Here is a 9,056-nt window from a genome sequence, read left to right as displayed (position 1 = left end):
CCTCGGAGAGGGCATCTCACAGGTCCATCGCATGACATTGCTGGGGGCAGGTGGGTTCTCGGCGTGCGTCCAGGTGCTGGGTGGGCGCCAGTGGGGGCTGCCTGGTCCAAGAGGCGAGACACACGCACAAACCGGCCCTGTGGGCAGTCCTGCTGCAACTCGGGGGCGCAGAGTGCTCCAGAGCTAAGGAGGGGCCTTTCGGGCAGTGTTTACAGACGGGTGAAGAGCAGAAGCAGGCACCCCGGGAGGTCAGAGGCCAGTGGTGAGTGTGAGCCACGCGTCTGAGCCGCGGAGGGTGAGGCAGGGGCGGGCACAGGCCGGGGAGAGCCCGGGAGGACAGAGGCCAGTGGTGAGTGTGAGCCACGCGTCTGAGCCGCGGAGGGTGAGGCAGGGGCGGGCACAGGCCGGGGAGAGCCCGGGAGGACAGAGGCCAGTGGTGAGTGTGGGGGCCACGCGTCTGAGCCGCAGAGGGTGAGGCAGGGGCGGGGACAGGCCGGGGAGAGCCAGCCTGGGCTCGAGACCGGGAGCCTCTGGGTCCAGCTCCTTGAACAGGGGTTTGTTTTGGGGCCGGGTCCCAGAGTGACTGGGGTCACACGCCCAGGGAAGCAGACTCCAAGGGCCTCCGGGGACCCCCCCTCCCAGGAGAGGGGCGTGCGGCTCCCGCGGGGCAGGCAGGGCCGCAGGAGACGCACGTGGTGGGGACGACCAGGGGCCAGGTGACTGCCCCCATCAAGGCCACGGGGCCAACCCTGAGCCCCCGTGAGCGGCCCGGAGGGGCCATACAGAGGGCAGCTTCCTGGCCAGCCACAGGCCTGCTCTGAAGCCGTGTGCAGGGGTCCTGCGCTGCCTCCCACGTGAGGCAGGCGGGGTGAGAAGGCCTGCACTTGTCACCGCCCATCCACACTGGCTCGGGTGTGCAGGCTGGGCCACTCCCCCAGCCCCTGCAGCGCTGTCTCCTCCCCCCACCCCACCGCATCCCCCACCCCACCCCACCCCCATTCCCATCCTCTGATTCCCACCCCACCCCACCCCCACCCCCGTTCCCATCCTCTCACCCCCCACCCCACCCCCACCCCCGAGGCCCTGCGGAGCCGCCACCCCGTCCCATTGTGTGAGGACCACGGCCCGCCCCCGCCCCCCATGAGAAGCAGCTGCTTCTGCCTTCGGTGCTTTGTGACCAGGACTCCTGAGACAGCGCTTCCCACAAAAGGCTTGAGGACACACGCCCCCTGGCCATGGAGGCTGCAGGGCCGCCCCTGAGGACTGGGGCCAGCACGCCGAGCAGCAGGGGGGCCAGGCTCCGGTCGGGCAGCCGCTGGCAGAGGCGGGGGATGGCACAGACATCTCCGTGAGCATGAGCAGTGGGTGTGGGGCAGCTTCTCCTCCACAGGAACCCACGGGCCGGCCGGCCACCCCCAGTGACCCCAGGAGCTCCCAGCTTGTCAGCCAACCAGGCGCCAGTGCCGTATCGAGTCAGGAGCGAGGCTCCAGAGTTCTTGTCGCCTCTTCTCCCTGTGTAACCCAGACCAAGTGACTTAACTTTTCAAAGCCTGTTTGTCCATCTGTAGAATGGCCTGCTGCAGCAGTGGAGCTGCCACGAGGATTCTGCAGCCCTGGAGACCCCGGGACCAGGCTGCCTCAGCACTGGGGGAGGGTCCGTCCCCAGCACTGGCCTGAAGCTCAGTCCTGGCTGAGCCACCTCCCCCGGGAGCTTCCTGGGCCTCGCGGGAGGGTCACTCTACACGGTGTCTGGTACCCAGCGGGCGCTGATTACAGGGAGGGCAGGACTGAGAGAGCAGACGGAGCTGCGCGTCTGTGATTACGGCCCATGAAGCCAGCGCAGCGCCGGGAGGCCCAGGGTCATCCCCGCCTGCAGCTCAGCCCAGGGTGGGGGTGGTCTCGGTCCAGCCCCCTCCTGGGATGCAGGCGGGGCGCTGCCTCGAGAGAGCCTCGTGCAGCGGACCCGTAGCCTCCCTGAGGGGTGGGAGAGTGTGCTGCCCGTCCGTCCCCCACCCCGAGAGCCGGGGCATCAGGGGTCCCCTGCCCAAGAGCTGGGGCATCTGGGAGCCCCCCACCCCCAGGCTGCAGCCATGGCCACCACACCCTCGGCACCGTGGAACTGACTCTCAGACCCCGCCGTCGGAGGCTGACAGGGCAAGCCGTCTTGGAAAACACTGTAATTAAACCTGAACCGCCGAGGGGCACTGGGAGTTCAGGGGACTGCCAGAGGAGGTGGGGTGTGTGGCGGTGGGGGTCTGGCCCCTCCCTGCCGGGGGCCCGGCCTGCAGGAAGTTGCACAGTGTTCTGCCGGGCCCAAGCACACGCAGAGTTCAAAGGCGGGGACAGTAGGTCGGATGTCAGGCTCCGAGGGATGAATTTAGGCCATTGTTTAAAATAAAACATTTGGTCAGAAAGCCCACGCTTGTCCAAACACCAGAAGAGGGCAGGGGCCCCAGTGAGTCAGCGAGGGCGGCTCTGCCTGGGACGGGCCAGCAGCCTCACATTGCCCTCGGGAGGGAGGCGTCCTGCCCCGGAGGCAGAGGATCAAACGCAGCTGGGCTTGGGGTCAAAGGCCTGGGAGGCACCCCAGGCACAGGGTTTCTTCCCGGCTCTGGCTCCGTCGTGCGGGTGGCTGGAGCCGCTCCCAGGAAAGCGTCCCAGGCACTCCCAAGCAGAATTCTCCCCCAGGGTTCCCCACTCACAGGACTCTTGGGGGCTCTTAGGATAGCGGCAGGGCAGCCCATGAGAGACGGTGGGTACTGTTCTCCAGGCCATACTGTGAGACAAAGACGATGTGAAGCTGGCTTGTGTCCAGGTGTGGGACTGCTGAGCTTGGATGCGGGGGGGAGGGGGTGAGTCCAGATGTCTTCCAGCTCCAACAACTGGACGCTCGACTCGGCAGAGCCAACCGGGGTGGGGGCAGGGGCAGGTTGGCATCTGGGAAGGTGATGGGCACAGTTCTGACCATGTTGGACTTGAAACCACTTGGACCAAATTGACGGGAGGGGCAGCTGGGGACCCTGTATGTGGTTCAAAGCTCAGTGAAGAGATTGGGCTGGAGACACTGATTGAAGATTTATCAGCATTTGAATGAATGATGGCTCTGGAAAGAGGGCTTCCCTGTGGCTCAGAAGGTAAAGGATCTGTTTGCAATGCAGGAGACCCTGGTTCGATCCTGGCGTCAGGAAGTTCCCCTGGAGAAGGGCAGGGTGACCCACTCCAGGATTCTTGCCTGGAGAATCCCAGGGACAGAGGAGTCTGGAGGCTACAGTCCATGGGGTCGCAGGAGTTGGACACGACTGAGCGGGTAACACTTCACTCTCTGGAAAGAGGAGGCCAGGTGGGCAGGGACAGGGGAAGGGGGTGGAGCAGGCGGCTCGGGCCGCTGTGAGAGGGCCGCAAGTGAGGGCCCAGTGGGGCTGAGAAGGACCTGCAGAGAGACCCTCAGCCCTGCACTCAGGACACACCGCTCAAGCTGGAACCTCCCCCCCGCAGCCCCCACCCCGTCCCCTGCCCCCCTGGGCTGCCCTGGCTGGAGTGGCTACTCAGTGTCTCTAAATGTCCCATCTGGGGCTGAGTGGGTGATTTTAGAAAGTCTGATGGAGAAGAACTGAGCTGATCATGTGTAGATTTGGGTGATGGGGTCCAGGGCGAGGAGGGGTGATGACCAGCGTCCCCAGCACAGGGGGGACCTGGGATATCTGGGTGCAATAAAGGAGCTCAGATCCCATCCTGTTCCTCACCAGCCCAGTGGTGCCCAGCGCTGCCCTGCTCACCAGGCTTCAGCTGCCAGTCACAGAGGTCAGCTCCCGCCAGCTCAGGCAGGGGTGGGGGCTTTGTGCACTTGCATCCCTGGCTTCTGCGTTGGTTGTGCTCCCAGGCAGGCTAACTCCTCAGGGAGGGTGGGGGGCACAGGGCCACCCAGGGCAGGGGTGCCAGAGGGGAGAACCATCTCCCTGTGGGCCCTGCAAGGCCTTGCATGCCCCCTCCAGGTGGGGGGTGGACGCATGGAGCCATGTGGACAACAGGGCAACCTGGAGACAGGGGGGCCTCCAGAAAGGGTGACATGGACGGCCCAGAAGCCACAGGTGGGCACACGCGTGCACACACGCAGGCACGTTTTCTTAGTTCAGTTCAGTCACTCAGTCACGTCCGACTCTTTGTGACCCCATGGACTGCACGCCAGGCCTCCCTGTCCATCACCAACTCCCGAAGCTTACTCAAACTCATGTCCATTGAGTCGATGATGCCATCCAACCATCTCATCCTCTGTCGTCCCCTTCTCCTCCTGCCTTCAATCTTTCCCAGCATGAGGGTCTTTTCCAATGAGTCAGTTCTTCGCATCAGGTGGCCAAAGTACTGGAGCTTCCGCTTCAGCAATAGTCCTTCCAGTGACTATTTTCCAATGACATAGGGCATTTCGCATCTCGACCTCAGCTTCCCCATCTGTGGAAGGCACCTGCGTGCTGACTGAGTGCTGAGTGAGCTCGTGCGGGTGAAACTCTGGGTCCCCGTTGGCCGGTGGCAGTGTTACAGCAGGATGAAGAGCCTGAGCGCTCATGGCACTGGGCGTTAAGGGCTATTGGCGTTCGTGCAGCGCACATCCTGGAGCACCGTCCAGGACCGCTCGCCAGGTGAACTCCAGCTCCAGATGAAGGCCTGGAGCACCGTCCAGGACCGCTCACCAGGTGAACTCCAGCTCCAGATGAAGGCCTGGAGCACCGTCCAGGACCGCTCGCCAGGTGAACTCCAGCTCCAGATGAAGGCCTGGAGCACCGTCCAGGACCGCTCGCCAGGTGAACTCCAGCTCCAGATGAAGGCCTGGAAGAGGCATGATTAGCCGCAGAGTTGCTCGGGGTCTGGGGCGGATGGACCCAAGGGCCTGGCGGTCCAGGCCTTCTCTGAAGAGCTGCATCTTCAGTTCTGAGGGGAGAGCGGGGCCCAGCGGAAGGAGGACCCCGAGCGAGCAGGGGCCACGGGGTCCGGGGACAGGGTGCCCGTCCGGCCGCTCCTCCCAACCATCCATCATCTCCCAGGAAGCACTGTGTCTCCAGAGCCCATGGCTGCTTCCATGACACGGGGTGCTGGGGAATTATCCACCAAATGGGTGAGCTTTTTATGACCTAACGTGTGAGACAGGTCCTGAATGTTTTCTGTTTCATTTCTTCCTTGAAAGAGGACCTCAAGGAAGAGACAGAGAAGGAAAGAAAGGACTGGTTTCTGTGCTGATTGCCCCCTCCCAGCCCTACAACCTGGTCACCGGCCCCAGAGCCGCCACGGATGCAGGCATTTCTGACGGTCTCATCACAACCCTACTGCAATGCTGACTTGTTGTCAATCTCCATTTAATAAACATGTTCTGGAAATTGTCACAGAAAAATGATCGAAACACTGAAATTATAAAAGGACAAAGCCTGTTTTTCTCTCAGTCTCCCTAACAAGGAACTGCCCTAGGCCAAATGCTTGTGCCAGACTTAAATAATATCTGGGCTTTTGATATCATCAGCTCAATAATAGTGCCTGTCTTGCCACAATTGGAAAGGTATTGTCCTGTAAAATCCTCATTCTTCAGCCAGGATTTCCTTTTCTTCTTTTGAATTCAGGATGAATTCTAGCCAAACAAACAGCTGTGAAATCTGGAATGTGCCATTTCTGTTCTAAGATGAGGGTCTCTCTTTGTGAGGCTGGATTAGTGAAGCCCACGGATCGCTCTGGGCGTCTTACTGATTTATTTGCAAATGGGGAGAGAACTGGCACGCAGGCTCCAATTTGCTCTGCCAATCACCCAGGGCTCCTCTCTGCACTTCCTATCGAGACAGACAGATTTTAAACGCTTGAGCAGCTTTCAGCATGGGCTGAGTAGCCAGCAACTTGACCCTGAGCCAAGTGGGCAGGGAGGGTGTGCCTGCCCACACCCCGGCCTCACGGGCTCCGACTGGGCTCAGCTCGCGTACCATGCCCAGAGCCCGACCATGCGCCGTGGAGGAGCCCAGATGACACAGAACACGGGTGCAGGGCCTCCATCCTGAGCCATGGGAGTCCTGCCAGTGAGCCCATGGTAACGTGCGGCTTACCAAACGGAGGCGGCGGGAGGTTGGGAAGCAGCTCACTGAATAGGCTGAGGAGGCAGAGCCCGGCTGAGCTGACCCGCAGACCAGACCCCAGGCCTGAGCGCCTGGTCCCCCTGCCATCGTGTCTGGCCGGCAGCCTCTCTGCGTGTTGTCCCGTTTGTGAAAACAAAAAATCAAACACGATCATGGATTTGAGAGCACTTTACAGGAACTGCTCGTTGTACAGGATATGAAGTTGAAGGTAAATTACGAGGGTAAAAGATGATCATGTTGTGTTACTGTTGGATAGACGTTTAAGAACAGCAAGACCAAAGACTGTGACAATGTGCACTTATGTTGCAAGAAAAACCAAATAAAAAAGAACTAAGAGGGAAAACTTGCCCTCTCAGGTATTATAACCCACTATGAGGTTATTTAAATCAGTGTGGTGAGGCAGGAGTGAAGAAAGCATTTTATTGGCCCAGAATGGAGAGCCTAGATTCACTTCGAACTAGTAAGAAAAATTGCAGATTATTTAATAGATGGTATTGGGACAATTATTCATCTATTGGGGGGAAAAGTTCATTTCAATTCACAATATTTACAAAAATAATGTTCAGATAAAAAATTGAATGTTATAAAAGATCTTAAAACTAATGAATACAAATAACTGAGTGCATTTCAGTTTTCAGGAACAGATAAGGCCCTCCCAAGTAAGCAAGACCCAAAGAAGACAATGAAATGAAAGACTGATGAATCTGACCACAGATAATTTGTTGTTTAATTTTCCAATAGGCTTTTATTTTCGTATCACATACTTGGAGCAACACACACCAGTCTGTGACTCGTTGTGATCAGCAGATACCACACGACCTAGAGGCTGCGCCTTAAGGGGTCTGTGGATTCTGCTGCCTCGGGTGGAAGATTCCCTTGTAGACATAGACCTGAGACACCCAGGTCCTGGGTCAGAGAAGCGAGGACCAAGCAGCCGACAGCCAGCATCCGCTGCCTGCGAGTGAGGGAGGCGCCGTCCAGCAGGCCGAGCTCAGGACTGCAGCCCAGAAAGCAGGACTAACCCTGGGTGGCTTTCAGCAGCTTCATTCTGGGGCGCCCATCGCTCGTCAGCAGACCTCAGAAGCACTCCTTCCCACAGCCCTGCAGACCCCGTCCCGTGGGTCCCTCAGGACTCGATTCTACCCCATGGGAGCGGTTGCTGCGTTCCACTCAACACCGCCGGCTTCCGGGAGAGCCCCGGGCGTCTCTATGCTTAGGGACAGCAATATCAAGCACATCGCTCCTCCTTTCGGGCCGCTGCTCATGGACCCTGGGATAACTTTCTCTTTCCCTGTGTCTTTCATGTAGGAGAGTGAGCTCCACAGGGGCAGGCCAGGGACGCCCCTTTGTCTGCGAGCAGAGACACCCAGCTGCATGCGGGGAAGGCGAGGACAAGCTGGACTTCAGGCACAGGTGGATCCAGGGCACGAGTGCAGACTCAGCAAAAAGCAAAACCAAGCCGCCCCAGGACACCCGACTCCAGCTGAATTTCAGATGAAGAAAGTATGACTTCTAGCATAGGAGTGTTCCCCCTCCTTTACCCAGAAATTCAGCTTTATTGGGGCAATTGTATTTACCAGACAACTTCAACCCAGGGGCTGAGACAGGCATGGCTTCTCTGTTTATTGCTTTATTCTGTAAACATCTGCTTCTCACCCTCCTTTGTGAGGAGGAGAGGTCTTTGTTTTCCTAGGGCTGCAGAAGACCCTCAGGAGGCAGCCACGCCCACCCCGAACCCACCAGGTGGCCGGAGCTCTGAGCCCCTGGAGGCGGCTGTGGGGGGAGTGGGTTCAGCTTCCCACAAACTTCAACTCCCACAAACTTCACCCTTCCTTTCAAATTTCAACCCTTTCCCGTGGGAGAGGGGGGTTCTGATGCCAGAAAACATTGGGGAGGCATGATGCTAGCTGGACTCCTGACCCACTGTGGGGACATGGCCTTCCTAGAAACAGGCAAAATCCAGCCCACTGAAATCATGACAGGCATTGCTCTTGCTTTTAAAGGGTTTCTCTCATTTTAGTTCTTTTCCCTTGTCTTCTAAAAGAACCCTTCTGGGTCAGCAATAGCACCCTGCCTTTCTGTTTTGTAAATTGGTGCAGGTAGGCCTGAGGCATGTGGTCCTGGGGGACAGAGGCCGCGAGGCTGAGCCCTCGAAGATGGAAAGTCGATGCCGGTGATCACAGAGGACGCAGGAGAGGACTGAATGGCTGCTGCTCCGAGAGCTGTTGTTAAATTTAAACTTGGCAGAAAATTAGCCACCATGGAAATTCATATAGCCAATGATAATAATTATTATTATAATTTTTATAATAATTGTAAAAGAAGCGTGTTCTGGGGTCAGAGCCAAACCACGCAGGAGCCACAGAGTCCCGAGCGGCGAGAGCCCGGTGGTGCCCTCCCGGATGCGGGCAGCTCTCCACCAGGATGCAGGCCTCGCTGCCCTGTGGGGAGGTCCCCGGGGGAGCCGGGTGGGGGCTCGTCCCAAGTCCGCAGCACAGCGGGGATGGCAGGCGGGTGCAGCAGCCAAGGCAGAGGTGGGCCGAGAGCCTCTGGGGGGTTGGGAAAAGCGGGCCGTGGGGAGGGGCGAAGAAGGGTTTAGCTCTGTCCCCCCAGTGGCCTCTCATCATGACCTACTGGGGAGACAGGGAGGGGAAACCCCAGAACCCCCAGACTCGGGGCCTCAGCTCACCTGTGTGGGCTGGGAGGTTGGATAAGCCCACCAGTCTGTGCCAGAGGTGTGGGGAGGGGGGCGGCAGGGGACAGCAGACACACCCCTGTCCCTCCTGGGGTGGTTTTCTGAGCCATGAGGGGCATGTGCCAGCTTCCTGCTCATCCTAGATCGAGCCCTGCCCTTGGGGTCCCCATGGCAACCTGTCCACGGAAGATCAAGCATGAAGGGTTAAACAGAAGTGATTTGAACCCTCTTGTCCTCTCACGCAAAGCCCGTCCATT

General features: G+C 59.0%; 1 long non-coding RNA gene across 8 annotated transcripts; it reads left to right on the top strand.

Annotated features, from left to right (window-relative positions):
* The first annotated feature begins 246 nt into the window (after positions 1-246).
* LOC147366496 (uncharacterized) lies at positions 247-8,410 on the top strand. 8 transcript variants are annotated; one of them, XR_015132510.1, is made up of 7 exons: positions 247-2,176; positions 3,159-3,307; positions 3,747-3,801; positions 4,598-4,796; positions 5,177-6,058; positions 7,413-7,607; positions 8,204-8,410. It is a non-coding gene; the product is annotated as an uncharacterized LOC147366496 (long non-coding RNA). The 8 variants fall into 8 exon arrangements; XR_015132509.1 differs by having other exon boundaries at positions 4,438-4,796; XR_015132508.1 differs by having other exon boundaries at positions 4,415-4,796.
* The last annotated feature ends 646 nt before the right edge of the window (positions 8,411-9,056 follow it).

The sequence above is a fragment of the Bos grunniens genome, chromosome 9, assembly GCF_055505025.1.
Source record: "Bos grunniens cultivar Pamir isolate PY7600 chromosome 9, Bosgru_T2T1.0, whole genome shotgun sequence".
Classification (NCBI taxonomy): domain Eukaryota; kingdom Metazoa; phylum Chordata; class Mammalia; order Artiodactyla; family Bovidae; genus Bos; species Bos grunniens.
Note: the sequence above shows the minus strand (reverse complement) of the source record. Positions and strands in the feature narration are given on the sequence as shown.